This window comes from Mus caroli, chromosome 16, assembly GCF_900094665.2.
Source record: "Mus caroli chromosome 16, CAROLI_EIJ_v1.1, whole genome shotgun sequence".
NCBI lineage: Eukaryota > Metazoa > Chordata > Mammalia > Rodentia > Muridae > Mus > Mus caroli.
Window position 1 is genome coordinate 71,236,739 of NC_034585.1, and position 18,506 is coordinate 71,255,244.

Genomic DNA, 18,506 nt, shown 5'->3' on the forward strand with positions numbered 1-18,506 from the left:
GAGGGAGGGAGGGAGAGAGGGAGGGAGGTCTCTCTAACCCCCTGCCACCTGGTAAAGATGTATAGTTTGGATTTCAAACTATGCCGTTTCATCACTGTATAGATCACATCAGTGTTCCATCACTGGCTTACCCTGATATCCTGATGTGAAGCTGGCTGATAACGCAGGGCAGAACATAGTGTGAGAATTAACTTCCTTGTTAAATTTCAGCGTATAACCGTGGTTCCAAGCTTTCTGTTTTGGTAATAATATTTCTATTTGGTTCTTCTTGACTTCAGTAGGAGCGGCACGTCTCTTGGGTGGCTAGCTTGGTGGTGTCTTCTTGGCATCCCTACTGAAAACTCTGAGTATCAAGAACAATCCTGAGTGCTCACTGGTCTTCAACTGTTTTGTTTTTTTTTTTTATAACTTCAGTTGGTTAGTAAAGATTTGGTTATCAGCCAATCATTCTGGTAAATATAATAATTTAATTCCTTCATTAGTTTTTACTATACAACAAATCACTCCAAAAGCTAATGGCTGACGAAGATACACATTTTTTATCTCTGCCAGTCTCCATGGATAAGAAATACAGGTAGGCCTTAAATGAATCTTTTGTGTTACTCTCTCACAGTGTTGAGCTCTATTTGTTGACCCCCAAATTCTGAGGGTTCACTCAAAGGTTCAGGTGGGGAGAAGGGGATGCTCTTGGTAGCTCATCCAGAACGGTAGCTGCACTGAGATCTCTGAAACCCGTTTGTAGTGAAGTCTCCTGTTTCTGAGCTCACTTTGTAAGCCCGCTCTCATGGCCTGGTTTGGGGATCCTCCACTTGGGATTCTGCTTCACAGAAATGTGTAGGTAAACACATCCTATCCCCATGGTCATTGTAATCTAACCACGAACTCACTTCCTATCAGCTTTGTCTGATTCTTCTAAGTTCAAGTGAGACGTGAGGGCAAAGACTCCGGAAGATGTCATTGAGGGCAAAATGGCAGCGATAACAAAATCTTAGGTATCAAGACACTTCAGCATGAGTTTCAGATGTTTGGTAAGACACCGGTGTAGACACCCCCCATGAAGGCATTATTTAAGCTGAGATTAACATCTAAATCAGTAGATTTCTTCACTGATCAATTCGCAGGATGGGGAAGGTGCCAGTACAGTTCAGTGAAGTCAGTATCTAATAATACTTTGCATCGCAGTGGATAAAACACCTGACAGAAAGAGCCTGAGGGAGGAGAGGTTGAATGTGTCTATTTTTAGAATGATCCCTGTACCATGGTAGGGAAGGGACGACAGAGGAGATTGCATTCATCTGTGGCACTGGAAGCATGAGGGAGAAGTTGTTCACACCTTGAGACACCATGATGTAAGATACAGCCGGAATGTTCAGGAATATCCCCTCCTCACAAGGCTCGGGAATCATTGTGGAAGAGCCATTCCTTTCTTTCTTAGCACTTTCCTTTCTTAGCACTTCAACTGCTACCCAATGCATTGTTGAAAGCTGAAAGCAATAGGCTACACTTAGTAGCCTTAAGACTGATAATGGTGACAGAACGCCTTTATAGATAGAAGAAAGCAAGCAGAAGGCAGAATTATCCTTAAGCTGTCCTTCCCGTGGTCTATAAAATCTTGCTGCTACCTTCTCTTCAATGCACCTTAACCATCAATGGAGTGAACATTCAAGATGTATAGCACAGATACTGCTGGTGGCTCTAGACTGAAGCAAAGCTAACTGGCCATGGGAGATTGAACTCCTGACCTTGGCCTCATTACTGTTGAGCTCTAAGCAACTGTTAGACACGCATCATATTGTTTGTCTTTAAAACTGTGCTTGACTCTGTTATATTACTCTCTCCTTAACATCTGGTAGCTGGGAACAATTTAATTGATTTCTCCTGTGTTTTTTATGAGCACAGAATGTCGATGAATGAGTAGTTACAAAATTGAACTTGCATTTTAGAAATATAAGGGAAGAGACACCCCTGACTTATGAAATGTGCAATTGAGCAAATGCACCCATGATGGGCTTTCTTGTTTATAGTTGTCCCCTGTGGTAGGCATCTCAGACTGAATTGTCAAATATTGCACTATATACCTAGTATTCAAGGCACTTTGTGGAGAGTCAGACCTTGAGTTTTCTAATGCACATCAACAATAAATCCTATTGCTTCATCTTGTCCAGCCTAGGAAAAAAAAATCAATGCTTTTAGGTAAAGATTGCTGATCACAAATTATTTTGAGCAGCTTTTTTTTTTTAACAAAATGATATCTAAGCAATAGTGATAGTTTGACTTAAAGCCATTAAGTCAAGGATATTAAATTAAAAAGATTGCTCTGTCCTGGTGTGAGGGCTTGCAGAGAAAGGGAAATGGCCATTAGCATGCAGGGTGCCAGGTGTTTAACGTGTGCAATAACATTTAATCCTCACCACAAACTAAGAAGCCAATCTTTCTATCCACAGTGCTCACAAACTTAGGGTCAGAGTAGCTCAATAACACTCCCAAGGACACACAGTTCTCAGCCGGGAGTGGGAATAAAACTCAACTCTATTAACTTCATTGCCAGCTCAAGATTTTTTTTTTATCTTCTGTGGTTCTCCAGATAACAGACTCATTTAGCATATATATTATATTGTTGAGTCCTTTCTCTTATCATAAACCCATCCTCCTTGCTTCTCACCTCCCCTAAACACACTCTTCCAATATCCCCTACAGTACCCCTATCTCTCTCTCTCCAATCTCTCTCTCTCTCTCTCTCTCTCTCTCTCTCTCTCTCTCTCTCTCTCTCTCGCAGCGTGTGCGCACACAGCATTGACATTCATGCCTGTTGCAGAGGCCAAAGAAAAAGTTGATATCTGGGAAGCCAGAACTCTGGCCTTGACTCCAGCATTTTAGCAAAGTCAGAAGCCTTAGTTTCCCTTTGAATTCTACCTACCAGGAGTTTAGAAAACTTTTTGTGTAGTAACTGCTTTGCAATTTATTCTCTATTGCAGCCGTTGCTAAATCCTTTGTCTTTGACATTCTGTTCTATATTTACTCATGGAAAGCCTCCTTTACAAAGACTTGACACTTTACAAAGCCATCAGTATTGCAGAGGACTTCCCTTATGCCCCTGTGCTAAATGTTCATTTGCCCCTGAAGTAGAAATACTTCCAGTAATTTTTCTCAAGATGCAAAGGAGTCTCACCTACTACAAGGCAGCCATCCCCACATTCTGCAGAGGCATGTCTCTCCCAAGCCTTCCTCTATGCAGAGGCCAAAGGCTACAAACCATGTTCTAGAGGTTTGCTTAGGGATGGAGACTAGACCAGACATGACTTTGACTGTGTACATTCAGGTAAAATTTGGGAGATCAGGTTTGAAATCAGAGGCACGTCTTGTAGCCATGTTTAGGAAATGGAAGGATATAGCTATGAACGCCAGATATTAAGCTTGAGTTGCAGCTCTGAGATAAATGTTCTAAGTATCATTTGGTAGTAGCAGCTTTGGAATGAATGTACTCAGAATTCATTTATGAGAGAAGTGCGTTGTCAGGAGTTGATAAGTACATTGATCATCCATCCTAAAATGATTCCTAAAGTAAGGTGCTTTGGATCTGATGCCAAAGGTCTCAGCACTTGGAGGGGGTCATCAATATGTCCTTTTAATTCAAGTGGAGATAAAACAACTCACAGAAAGGAATTATAGGTGGATAATATGGATGGAAGAAGCTCCTTTCTTTGTTTTCAGAAAGGCTTGACAGAAAACTGTTGAAGTTTTGCTTTGGAAGGGGTAAGATGACCTTGATGGGCAGCGAAGTGGTCAAATATAAAGTCATCTAAATATAAACGTTGTACCTTAAAAAATAAAATAAAAATGGAAATGAGCCATATTTCACTTATCCTATCTCAAACACTGTCAGCAAATAATTCTCACTACCAAGATATATTATGCTTGTTTTTATATATTCTTTGAAATACGTCATATATTTTATACATGCTAGTCCTCTGCATTTAAAGTAACCATTTTTCTCACACTCATTTGGTACCTGTGGCTATATAATTCAGCTTTAAGACAGGAGTGGGGAGCTACAGTTAGGTTCGACTTCATTCTACCCTTTCCATTTTTGTTCTTCAACAAATTTCTGAAAAGCAAAATCCATATCCCCGATGAAGGGCTATACAATATTGGTTGCCTCTGAGAGAGAAGAAACTACTGTCTTTAGCAGAGATGAGCTCTGTAATTTGTTACCCAATACTGAGTGACCATCACTAAGAAATGTATAAAGATAAGAAACAACAGACAGTATCAAAGGATATATATACATATCCTTATATTCACATATGTCATGAATTTGAAGGGGACCTGATGTGGGTATGAGAGGGTTTAGAAGGACAAGCAGAAGGGGGGAAGTTACATTTTGAAAAACATTTCTTAAGTTGCAGTTCTTAACTGTGGGCAATACTGTCCCATGATCCCTCCATCTAGACATCAGAGGTTTTGTTCTAGAGTCTGAGGCAGCAGCCCCTCTGAAGTCTATCCCATGAGTTAAATCTTCCCTGCAGCCTGGAAAAGTAGACTTGGACTTCTGCAATCCATCTTCTCCAGGCTAATGCAGAGATTAAAGGAGCCCAGGCATCTTCCACAGCCACACAGCCTAAAAGGAGCAGCGCAGGAAAGAGAGTTCATATCTGCTCCACTCAGAGCTCACACTTATAAACACTGCATCACGGGCTCTCCATGCTTATTAATATTTTATCTAGCTGGAGTCATAAGCCTTCATTAATCCATTCATATTGCTTACAACTATTCATTGAATGATTGTGATATATAACATATAAATAAAAGGGATACTCTCTGTCGTGAATTTAAGTTCATTTTTTTGAAAAAAAAAGCTCAAATATCTTATCAATTTAATTTATGAGATACAAAATGGATTAGAAAATTGAAAATTATTTTCTTTCTTTAATGAATATCAATTGCACACCAGATAATTCAGACTTGATCCAGTTAACCTCAAGTTGGCAGAAAGACAAATATTTTATATTCTCACTCTTTTCCTTAATCAAGACATTTATTACTTTTGGACATCATAAGGAGGTATTAAAATAGGTGCAGGTTCAAGCATTTATAGTCTACACCTAAATTAATATGACAACAAAGTAGTCAGTTCTAAAGTCACAATATTAACACACTTTCAACTATACTGATCGGATTGCAGAGTTTGGAATACTATGAAACATTTTACCTGCTTTTAGCAGCATTTCTCCAAAACCTATGCATGTGTGTGAATCTAAGATTAGCTCACTAGAAACTGTTAAATATTACAATAAAATTTTAACAAAAACCTCATAACTTAAACTGAGTCTCCTCTAGACCCACTCTCTATCACTAAGCCCTTCTGTAACTACAATTAGGGCACAGGCCTGGTACTAAAGATGGTACTCATTTTTTTCTTTTAGTTTTCTTTTATTTTTAATTTATTTTTTACACTCCATATTCCATTCCCCGCCCCCACATCCACCCTCTGACTGCTCCATGTCCCACATCTCCTCCCCACCCCACCCTGTCTCCACGTGGATGCCCTCAGCCCCTAACCCACCTGACTTCTAAACTCCCTGGGGTCTCCAATCTCTTGAGGGTTAGGTGCATCTTCTCTAAATGAATACAGACCTGAAAGTTCTCCACTGTATGTGTGTTGGTGGGCTTCATATTGGCTGATGTATGCTGTCTGTTTGGTGGCCCAGTGTTTCAAAGATCTTAGGGGTCCAGATCAATTGAGACTGCTGGTCCTCCTACAGGGTCACTTCTCCTCAGCTTCTTTCAGCCTTTCCCTAATTCAACAATAGGGGTCAGCTGCTTCTGTCCATTGGTTGAGTGCAAATATCTGCACCTGACTCTTTCAGTTGCAGCAGGAAGACAGGACATCAAGTGAGGGATGGGATTGCCATCCCACAGTTACACCTCTGATCCATAATTGTTCCTGTCTGTAAGGATTACAGGGATGGAAATGGAGAGGAGCCTGAGGAGAAGAAGGTCCAGCAACAGGCCCAAAATAGGATCCATCTCAAGGGGAGGTTTCAAGGCCTGACACTATTGCTGAGGCTGTGAAGCACTCACAAAAGGGGGGTCAAGACCCAAGATGGTACTCATTTAAAGCCTCAAAGAACTATCTTTCATTTTGGCACCTCTCTACCCTTAATTATTCAATGTTTTCTCACCAGAGCATCTATCTCCTGTACAACCCAGGACAATCTAGGGTCTACCTAAGGAATGCCACATTGTGCTCAAAATACTGTCACCAAAATAGTAAAAGTTTAAGTATAGATGTGGGAATAAAATAATGTCCTGAAATGCACTTGGTTCCAGGGACTGGATAGCACCTCTTCTCCATGGAAAGGGCTGAGGCTAAGAAGGTTCGGCTCTAACTCAGTTTACATCAGAGGGCTTCTCAGTGCATTTGTAGAAAATTAAGCCTCAACAGGTATGTCGATTCTAATTCTGTGTACCTAATGCATTTCTGACCATGTTTTCCCCCCTTGAATTACTTAAAAAAAAAAAAAAAGTAAAACTCTAGGAGGAAAAAAATACATTTTTCAGAGATTCAGAGAGAAAACTAAGAAATCTTTAGACCACTAACTAGGCAAACAAGAAATAAAATCTGTAGATTTTTAGTTTTATTATTTAAAATAATCTCTTTATTTTATCCAAGCTATGAAGTTAGTTTCATTGGGAATGTAATAATTGCCAGTACCAATATGATAAGGACTGGTTATCACTCAACAGTTAAACGGTGAGACAGATGGCTTGACCTTTCAGTTTCATGTGCATGGATATTTGTGCATGTGTGTGCATCTATGTTTGAATGTATGAATATCCATGTGTTCATGTTGTGTATAGAAGCATACATGTGTGTGAGTGTCAGAGTTCACCCTTGATCCCTGTCCACTGTATTTGTTTAATTATGTGTGAAAGGTGTGGGTTTGAGTTGGCTTCCTGTATCACTACCTACCTACCTATCTTACTCACTGTTTAGCTTACTGTTTCAAACTGTAAGATCCGGCTAGTCCCTGGGATCTGCCTCTTTCTGCTCACGAAGCGTGGGATAGAGGTGTGAGCAGCCATGCTCAGCTTTTACATAAATCCTAAGGATCCAAAACAGACCCTCACGCTTCATGCTTTCAGTGCAAGCACTTTATCCCATAGACTGAGCCGCCTCCCACGCTTCTGTCTACCTCCTGTCACCACAGGGTTCTCTCACTGGCCTGGAACACACCAAACAGGCTAAGTTGTTTGGGTTACAGCCCTAGCAATCCACTGCCTCTACCTTGATAGCACTGGGTTGTAAGTACAAATCACCAATCAGCACTTTTGACATGGGTTTTGGACAATGAACTCATATCTTTACCAGCTAAGCTTTCTTTAGCCCCATAAATACACTTCTATAAGAATGTTTACACACACAGAGAGAGAGAGAGACACACACAGTATAAATATACTTTGATCATATCTATCCCTCCTGCTCTACCCATCTCCTTTGGGTCCAGTCCATGTCTCCTTCCCGACTCTATCAGCATTGCCTCCTTGCACAGGTAATACCATCCACTGGATTATAAGAAACCTGTGGTAGGCCACACCCCTGAATAAAACTGATATTCTCCCCCACAGCAAATATTTACTGACACATAGGTCCTCTGTCAGGAGTGGGACCCTTTGAGCTTCTCACCTGTTCAAAACCTATATTTTTAATTAAATACTGAGTTATACATAAAGAGAAGTGTGCCAATTTAAATATGTTTTTTTTTTACTACCTTTTGATTTTGCAAGAGTGGTGATCTTTGAAAGATTTTAAACAGACAGGTAAGTCATGAACTTACTGTCATGCATAATTATCCAATTGTCACATTTAAGGATATATCTTGAGGCTCTTCAGTCTATTCAATTATTTTTCTTTAATTATAGAAGGAAAATGTTTGCAAACACTTTTACAGTGTCAAATCGTGGTCTCCATGTAAATAGTCTATCTCATATTCGAGTGGAACATATGTCATTGCCTCCTCTTGTTCACATCTGTCAACAATGACGATAGAGGGAAATTGAGCAGAAAGTTTTCACCGCGTTAGGTCCTTCTCTACGAATTCTACTTCTCAGAAACTAGTCACAGAATTTGTTCACTAAAACTTGTTCCTAGTTTATCTATATTGGGAAACAGAGACTTATGTAAGTTACAAAAATAACGGATTTTAATGTCACCAAGGCTGGTAGGTGTAAAGGTAGGAGTAGAACTCGAAACTGGTTTCTGCTCTCCCTTTATTTAGACCAATGATTGTCCAGGTTTGAGGCTAAGCTCAACCTTGGTTAATGGTATAAGTCATTTATCATTTCTCAAGATTTCTAGACATCTATAAATTTTTACAGTGAATGTAAAAAAAGAGATTGTATATAGACATATTGCCAAGGTCAGCACTTCACTGACAAAAAGAAATGTCATTAATTGTAGTGGGCTTTTTGTTTGTTTGTTTGTTTGTTTGTTTGTTTTATTAGGGAAAACTTACTTGCAGAATGAATTTTTGAAATATTTTTAAATTTATGAATTGAAATAATTTTTAATTTATACCACAATTGAATTAAAACAAGTCTATTATCACAATATTATTTAAAATATAGTGCAATTGAATAAAAATATTCATCATTGTTATGTAGATGCTGCTTTTTTCAGAACCACACAGCTCTACATCTCTAATAATTTTAGACATAATTCACAAAAATGATTGACATTTCCATTCTGGTAATACATTGTATAGGGAGACAGCATACACAAATTCAGAAATACTTTAATCAAGTGGTAGGCTTATAGGATTGGAATGCAGACAGGTGTATACTGGAACCAGCACTCAAGGTAGCCTGTAGATAAACATTAGATATTACAGGCATGTTATTAACTCATAGTCAGTGGCAATTAACTGTGGATGAAACCATTTAAGCCTTGGAAATTGACAAAGCACAATCCTTGGTGTCCCTTTGCCATGCTCAGGCCTGGTTTACCAACAACTTATTCATGCCCATGTACTTAAAAATGCTCTCTCAAAGATTTGCTGTTTTGGAAAACAATCTTGCCATTTACAGCTTCCATTAACTCAAGAAAACATATGTGGTAATGTTGCTTGGCAGATGGAGTTCATGTATGCAGTTACCTAGTACATAGTTCATCTACTCATATTAAGCTACCAACTACAAAAGCTACAACAATCAAGAGAAAATCAGAAATGAAAAGTGAGTAAAGGATGCCCTGACAGTAGGTGTTTACTGACTTGAGGCTGCCATTAACCAGTGCATTTAAATAGAAAATAGGAAAGAAACCCATTCATTCACGTAGCCAAGTCACTTACCACTCCAAGCTTGTTTAATGCTTGTCCTGTCTCCACCCTTCTGCTACAGGTGCCTTCTTGTTTAGCTTGCTGTGGGATTGGCTCATATATACTCTCTGTAGAGCCTTCCTGTGGTGCAGAGAGTTAAAATTAGCAGAAGGAAATTCTTTTTCTTGAGGAAAAAAAAATACCTAATTTTTCTATGCAGATTACAGAAGTCCATCTAAATTATGCTATGCATGAGGATTAAGAGTCTACAGTAACTTCCAAAAACAACAGAACAGAGAAGACAGTCTAACCTATCATAACTTGAAATTTAGAGTACATATGGAGCATCTTGAGGTATTCCCAAAAGAAGAGACTGCTTCCAAGGGCATGATGAGGATTTCAAGTTCTAAGTACTAATTGACAGTTTTTGGACCCAACCATAAATGGTGCTGTTCCCTGACTTTAATAACTCTACTTCTTCAGCTACTGTCATTCGATTATAGAGTCAACAGTCTTCTGGGTCCAGCTTTGTTTCAACTTGAGAACATTCGTTTCAGGAACTGTTAGGAGTAAAGCCATAGACAACAGTGTATGGTAAAGCCCATATGTGGGTGGCGGATGAACCAAGGGCAACAGGCAGACCTTTGAGGCTGTAACTACTAGGAGACTTTAAACTTCATGAGTTTGGATTTCAAGCTATTAGCAACTCTGCCAAGGAAGCACTGAAAATAATTTCTTCTTTAAAATGTATTTTGCGGGGCATGGTGGAACAAGCCTGTAATCCCAACCCCCAGACTCAGGTGTATCTATCAGATTCTAGGGCAGGCAGCCCTACAGAGTGAGACATTGTCTCAAAAGGTGTTTTATTAATGTACTACTGAAGGAATGGTTGAGCGCATAGTCAGTCCACTTTTAGAATGTATAGCTGGTGTGCTTTGTATTGTGCTTCTGAATAACATACAGTCAATTGTTGGAAAATTCATAAAGACCTAAACAAGGAATAGATGTTCAAAAATATATGAGAGTGTCGGGGGAGAAGGCAGTTGTTAGTAGAAAGACAGTGTAATGCTGAAGCTGTGGGCTAATCAAGCTTTCATCCAGCGCTTGAGAATGTCGATGAGATGGCCATTAAAGCTTGGACAGAATCATACAAACACGTTCTCACATGGATTAATCCAAGGGCTATAGAAGCCCACATTGCTATGAACAGCCACCAATAGCTGCAGAGGCTCTTGGTACTAGATAGCAGAGGGCTGGAAAAAAAATGAGCAGAGAGCCATCAAAATGGAACCTGTGACAAGCTACCAATGATTCAGTACCTGGGTAGGTCACACAACGTATTACTGTCTGTGAGTACCCTGATTCTAAACTGGGATCTCAGAGAGACTTGAGACTCATGTCTCATACATAGACAAATACAGGTGACGAAACCTGGGAGAGAGGATGAGTCAGGGGCCTGCTATATAAAATTAGCCAAAGCACGGAAAGAGACCAAAAGCTGTGAAGAGAGCAAACTGAGCTCACTGTCTGAAATCTAAACCACTTCTTCCCAGATGAAATTAAAATCACAAAACCCATGGAGGAAAGGTTTAAGAAAGAACGTTTATGATCTTCATAGAGCTACATGAAAATGTGATAATCTGACTTCCAAATAAACACTTTATAGTGAACCAAATCATACAGAAATGAGAAAGGAGCCATTAACGATAAACGTATGAGGCGTGACAGTCAGAGAAGAAGACAGGTCGGGATGAAGTTAGGAGAGCTTCACAACTGCACTTTCCTTGCTACCCTGAAAACCCAATCCCCAATGTGTTTTCCATCTCTGCATCAGACTACCAGCTGTGGCCTCTCCTTCCTTTCAGTCCCCATCCCCAAGTGACTAAGCAGCGACCAGTGGTGCATCCTGCTTCCTTTGATCCTGCAGACCCTCTCAGTGCCCTGTCTTTTCTCACGCACCCACCCCCATCCCGAATTGTCATCTGCTAACACCAAGAAACACATCCTAACCAAAACCCCAGTGACCACACCTGTCAAGACCTCAGAAACAAGTTGTGATAAAGCAGGACACCCCCAAACCCAACTCTCTCCGCTGGAGGTACACAGGAGTGTATATACCACACTATCTTTAACAAAGAATTTGACAGCCATTTTGATAGTAATCTGAGAGAAAAGTACAAAGGCATTTTTAGGTACATAAGAAACTTCCATCCATGGAAATTTAAGACCTGTTCCAGAAAAAGCTAAGAGAAAGCTAACCAGTAAGATAGAAAAAACAAACAAACAAACAGACAAACAAACAAAAAAAATAGAAACTTAGATCAGATAGTCTTGGAGTCAAATATAATCACAGAAAACTATATCAAGTAATCAAAAATTGAATGGGATCTAGATCTCTTATGGGAGAGAATCAGAAAATGCCGAACACTTTACGTAGGGTAATACAAAAGGAGACTGAACAAGCAGGCTGATCGGTGGAACGTATATGGAGACTAAAATACAGGACTATGGGGGATTTCAGAGGAGGAAAGTGATGCAATGTATTTGTCAATGCAGGAAAACGAGATCAATTTTTTTAACGTAGTTTTAAAGATTCTGTCAGACATGTGCAACCTTCTGACATTGTGACAGAAATTGTTATCTACAAAGTTCATGCTCAAGACCTATGCAATTGGGTTAGGAAACTAAATCACATACACATAAAAGCCTCCAAACATTTTTATATTAAGTTCCAATTTTGATGTTTTGACACATTCATATTTTCACTAAGGTGCCTGCATTCCATAGCACATAGGTTAGACATGCCTAATGAAATGTCACCAGGATTAAGTATAAGTTTTTAAATATATATATACATATATATGTGTGTGTGTGTGTGTGTGTGTGTGTGTGCGTAAGTGTGTGTATGCATTCATATCATAATAGTCAATGTTTCATATATATTTAATGATGCTTGAACATTTAAATGTACATTCAATCTTTTTTTTTTTTTTAAGACAGGGTTTCTCTGTGTAGCCCTGGCTGTCCTGGAACTCACTCTATAGACCAGGCTGGCCTCGAACTCAGAAATCTACCTGCCTCTGCCTCCCAAGTGCTGGGATTAAAGGTGTGCGCCACCGTTAAAATATTAAAAACATTAAAATATTAAAAACATTTATCTCAATACCTCTTTGAAAATATTTCAGAATTTTAGCATATCCATTGCAAAACTCATAGCAAGTAAAAAATAACAAGATTTTTTTTTTATCCTTAATACCATAGGAAAAAAATGAGAATTTTAGCATGGATATGGAGGAAATTTTAAAAACTGCATGGAAAAATATTTGAGTAAGTCACAGATGCCAGAAACACATTTTAATTCAGTAAGACTAGTTATGTACAATTATCAGCATATGAAAACGAGTACTCTAAATATTTATGAATAAGTTAAGCAAAACAAAAGTATTTATGGTGTCAGTCAAAGTACTTAGCATCCACACCCAGTTTCCTCAGAGTTTTTGTTTTGGAGACTTTGAAAAAGTTTGTTTATTTGAAGAAATGTGATCTTGATAACAGTAGATGTGCCACGTTTGATGAAAAGGTAATTTCCAAACATCACTAAATGCCTTGGGAAACAACTGGGTAAATGAAAACAATGTGTTTCTATCTGCGAAAGGACATTGATGCATTCAATGTCCCTTAAAATGATGTAAATTTAAGCTCTGTTTAATAAAAAGTGTTCAATCCCCAGGCGGTGGTGGTGCATACCTTTAATCTGAGCACAGCAGAGGCAGGCAGGTCTCTGAGTTTGAACAGCGAGAACAACATAAAGAAAGCCTGTCTTGGGCTGGAGAGATGGCTCAGCTGTTAAGAGCACTGACTGCTCTTTAGGAGGTTCTGCGTTCAAATCCCAGCAACCACGTGGTGGCTCACAACCATGTGTAATGAGATCTGATGCCCTCTTCTGGTGAGTCTGAAGATAGCTACAGTATACTTAGATATAATAATAAACAAGTCCTTTTTTAAAAGGAAGAAAGGAAGGAAGAGAAAAAAGAGAGAAAGAGAGAGACAGAGAGAGAGGAAGGAAGGAAGGAAGGAAGGAAGGAAGGAAGGAAGGAAGGAAGGAAGGAAGGAAGGAAGGCAGGCAGCTTTTTAAAGTTACAAGGACAAGGCCAGTGTGTTCTTTGTGAGCAGCTTGTCTTCCTGGCGTTGGAGTTGTCTTGGTATGTGCAAGAACAGGGGAGAGGCATAAAGTGATGATGTAGACAAGAGCTCAAATACAGACAGAGGTGCCCTGCAAATCATGTAGATGTTCATTCGGGGATAATTGATTTGAACCCCATGCACTGCAAAGTCATACCAAGCTCAATAACTGTGTGATGAGCCCAACAAGATCACCTTGCTTCGAATGATCAAGCTTTTTGCAGAGCCTAATCACAATATGGAAAAAAAAAATGTGGGCCACAGGAGCATATTTAAAGGGGTATTCCTGCCTCCTGATACAAAAATATACTCCATTTCAAGTTCATAGATCCTAATTAAGAATAACCACCTTTAATGTACTATTTATCATATCCATTCATGGTGGTTAATTCATTGAGATGATACCTGGGTATCTCACCGTAAAACCCCATTTACTAAGGGAGTTGTAAGTTTTCATCCCATTCAAATAGGAGAATAGTTAACCATTCAACTCTTTTCTCCACGGTAGTCCCTGTGTTTAATATTTAAAACCATCCACCTTCCAGAGATTGTTGGTGTATTTCTAAAGAACCCCTCCTTTTTATTTTAATTGTGTGAGCTTTTTTCACCACATCACTGGATTTTATTCTCTTCTCCTAAATACAGTCTCCCATATGTTCACAAGGACAGATCAAATATGCTTTGGATTATGCGTAAATTCCCGGTGAAAGCTGTTAAGCTACAGTGCACAACAGCTCAGTCAACTGTCACCACACACAAGCTAAGCATACATACAGTAAATAGTTTTCTTTAATGGTTCTAAGGTTTTTTTTTTCAAATATCTTTGCACACTCTCTTAGTAAAGCAAGTAATTTTTATGGCATGCAAACGTTGAACTACTGGAAAAAAATTGGTGTTCATGGCCATTCAGTCTGCTATTCAAGCAAGAAGCACCTTAAGGACCACTTTAAAAACTAAAGCACAGCAACAAAAAAGGCCATGATGCTGGGTCCATAAACCGGAGCTTTGATGCAGTTTGTTGTGTTTGGGCTGCTTCTCCTTACATAACAAAGAAAGACAATCGTGTTCGTTTGATGCATATATGTCGTTAGAGTCAAGATTATAAACGTATGCCATACTGCACCAAACCCTGATATAGAGACATTAGCATAGCGATTACGTTACCGTTCAAAATGATTTCAGAATAGAGTCATTTATGGCTCTATACCACCTAATTCCCAGGGAAGTATATTCATATAAAACATATATAATACTTTCAGAACAACCAGAGAAGAACGAGCAATACCATTTAAATCACTTGAAATGAGATTTTTTTTTCTCCAGTCAGACTTACATGACATGTGGCAAAACTTGAGAGCTGGCAGTTAATTTTTAACAATGCAGGAAACTTAAACTTGATGATTCAGCCTCCTGCAAGTCACAATCAGATTTTATTTTTCAAGATGTTCTGAAATGAAATCCCTTAGCTTGCCTCAAAATACCTCCTGTTCAGGTTCTGCACTTCATGTCAGTGCCATCACTAGCAATTGTGTTAATCTCCCTTGCAATTTGGAAAGGAAACAAACATCAAAGATAGAGTATTTCATCCTCCCAAGTGATAGGGCTCACCCATCAACATCTTGAAATCCCACAGAGGCTGCATGATGCCCTGCCTTAAGCACAGAAGCATGAATAAAATTATTGAAACATTTAAAAGCAGTGGTAAGTCATCCCAATTGCAAGATAGAATTATAAAATACTTCCAGATATGTGACTACTGGAGAAGTTTCACTGACCCACTCCAAGTTTGTTTGGTTTTTGGTTTTTGTTTTAAAATCAATAATGTACAATAGAATTTGAGAACCAGACATGCTCACACCTCACCTGAGCACCTCTCCAAGCCTGGCTCAATCTCTTGTAACTTGCAATAAAAGCACGATCTAACTCAGGCCACTGCCACAATAGAAGCTTAACCAAGGTGATACTGAATGCAATTCATTCCTCGGACAGTAATGGAAAAAAGGAGAATCAGAGGAAGCACATACACAAACAAACAAACAACAGCAGCAGCAACAAAAACCATGGATGCCTGGGGCCACAAAGCAAAGCAAGTAAATGAAATGCTACACATTTTCATGGTTATTTTGGTCATAATAATTAAAAAATAGAAAATAAAAACGCTTCTTCAAAAGGAATGTTCTTTAGAAAGGCAGCAACGTGACATAAGCAATACTGATTCCAAAGCAGGTCAGGAATAGCACACACAGTTTCCGTTACCTTACATCCATGTAGTTTTACAACAACGCTGATCTCAAACAAGTCGGACCAACTGCTTGGATGAACACACCATTTCTAGTCATTGTGATGCAAACTCATGACACTCAAGTTTAGGCTATACTTAATTTTATTGGCTTTATTTGGCACCATGTCATCATAAGAGAGTAAAATCAGGGCCTGAGGAGGTACTTACCAGGGAGAAACAGAAAAGATTCATTTTGTTCAGGCTTGGTCCTTGCTGCTGTCACGAGGCACTGCAAGGTCCCTGTAGCTCTTTCTTGCCTTCACAGCTGTTTGGACAATTCTCATGGGAGATTATTATAACATCAAATCCCTGCCATAATCCAGGGGATTCTGAAGCCATCAGCAAATGAGATAAGTCTTTATTGGACAAATAATTTCCGAAGTTGATGAAGAACTCTGACTAATAAAATTAGCGAATGAGGCCCCCGGGGATCTCTGTCAACAAATTTCAAAGGCGGGGAGGGAAAGCGCTTGGTGAACACCTTGTATTCAGCTCACTGAATGAATCCCCCGACTAAAGAACACGTCACTGTTCATTGTTAAATCACAAGCTTCCCTTCCAAAGTTGGGGATAATAGCCCCCTCCCAGGTACTGTTCCTCTCGCCTCCTGTTTCTCTTTTTTCTTGTGTTATTTAAAAGAAACTGTTGGAGGCCAGACCCCTCCCCCCAAAAATCTGATCTCCACCCAAAATAAATTAAGGAAAAACTATTCTCCTAGATGATAAGACACAAAGTAATAGCAATTTTCTGGTGGCAAAATATATACAAGGCAGGTATTAGTAGTGTGGCCATTGTTGGGTGTTCAAACTTTCCCATTAGATAGCTCACTCACAGTTCTGCGCAGTCATCACCCCGTGCATTTCCAGAACATTTCGCCTTCCCTAACAGAACTTGTACCCACTAAATACCAACTCCTCATTGCTTCCTCTACCAGCTCCTGACAACCACTGTGCTCTTGGGGGTCTTTGCTCCATATTGCTAATGTCCTTTGTGTCCTGGCTTGTTTTGCTTAGCATGTTTTCCATATGTCTCTGCTGTCTCATGTATCAGAATTTGATTCACCCACGGGATGAATGATATTTCATTTCATATTTATGCCACGTTTCATTCACTCATGGATATTTTTAGGAATGGGAACCATTTATCCTTTTTAGCATCTGTTAACAGTGCTGCTGTGAATATAAATGTAAATGTCCCTGTTCAGGTTCCTACTTTCAATTCCTTGGGATCTATATCGAGTAGGAAACCTTCTAGATACAAAAAATGTTCTGTGTTAAAAAGGAACCAGCATTAATTTTTCTCACAGTTATTTCACTTTATAAACTCATTAACCTTCAGACATGGTACAGTTTCTCCTAGTCATCTCTCCAATCCAACATTTGCTATGTTCTGGCTGCACTTTTATACTAGTGATTTCTATCCTAATAGAGGTGAGCGGCACTTCCTGGCTTGGAGGTGAATTTGCCAAATGACATGAAATGGAGTGTTTATATGTCATTTGTATATTTTCTTTGAAGAAATGTTGGTTCAAGTCAATACAATCATTGTTTTGTCATTGGAGTATGGAGAAACTATCTTCTGAATATTAATGTCTGACGTGTGATTTGTTAGTGTTGTCTCACATTTGTGTGTGTGTGTGTGTGTGTGTGTGTGTGTGTGTGTTTTACATTCTGGGTGGGAGTATCCTTTGATGCACATTCCACTATGCATGCATGATTGTATGTATGTGGAAAGGTTTATATACAAACACCTGTTTATTGGGTTGGTGTGTATGCTTGCACATAGGTGTGCATATATGTATAAGCACACATACTCATGTGCATATATCAACTTCCCTTGTCATTCCTCAAGTGCGATCTACCTTGGTTTTGAGGCAGAGTCTTTCATAGGCCTGAAGGTAATAAACTAGGCTAGGCCAGCTGCCAGTAATCACAGAGATCTTCCTATCTCTGACTACCCAGAGCTGGGACGACAGTGCCTTTATTACCCATCCTTTATATGTCATATCAAAGAAATCATTGCCAAAACCGATATTACGGTGCTGTCCTTTCACTTTTCCTTCTACCAATTTTCAAGTTCCAGCTCCTATATTTAAATTTTTCTTCCATTATTTTCTCTTTTTTATTTTTTATTTTTTATTTTTTTATTTTATTAGATATTTTCTTTATTTACATTTCAAATGTTATCCTGACAGTTCCCTATACCCTCCCCCAATCCTGGTCCCCTACCCACCCACTCCCACCTTTTGGCCCTGGTGTTCCCCTGTACTTAGGCATATAAAGTTTGCAAGACCTAGGGGCCTCTCTTCCCAACGATGGCCAACTAGGCCATCTTCTGCTACATATGCAGGTAGAGAAAGGAGCTCTGGGGGTACTGATTAGTTCATATTATTGTTCCACCTATAGGGTTGCAGACCCCTTCAGCTCCTTGGGTACTTTATCAAGTTCCTCCATTGGGGGCCCTGTGTTCCATCCAATAGCTGACTGTGAGCATCCACTTCTGTATTTGCCAAGCACTGGAATAGCCTGACAAGAGAGCTATATCAGGGTACTTTCAGCAAAATCTTGCTGGTATATGCAATAGTGTCTGGATTTGGTGGCTGATTATGCGACGGATCCCAGGTTGGAGTAGGCTCTGGATAGTCCATCCTTTCATCTTAGCTCCAAACATTGTCTCTGTAGCTCCTTCCATGGGTATTTTGTTCCCTATTTTAAGGAAGAATGAAG

At 39.4% G+C, this 18,506-nt stretch overlaps 1 long non-coding RNA gene across 1 annotated transcript in view; it reads left to right on the top strand.

Annotated features, from left to right (window-relative positions):
* LOC110311190 overlaps window positions 1-18,506 on the top strand; it is a 36,146-nt gene that overhangs the window by 2,490 nt on the left and 15,150 nt on the right. The window contains exon 3 of the long non-coding RNA XR_002379934.1: window positions 6,331-6,445. This is a non-coding gene — a long non-coding RNA (uncharacterized LOC110311190). The remainder of the gene's footprint in view (window positions 1-6,330; window positions 6,446-18,506) is intronic.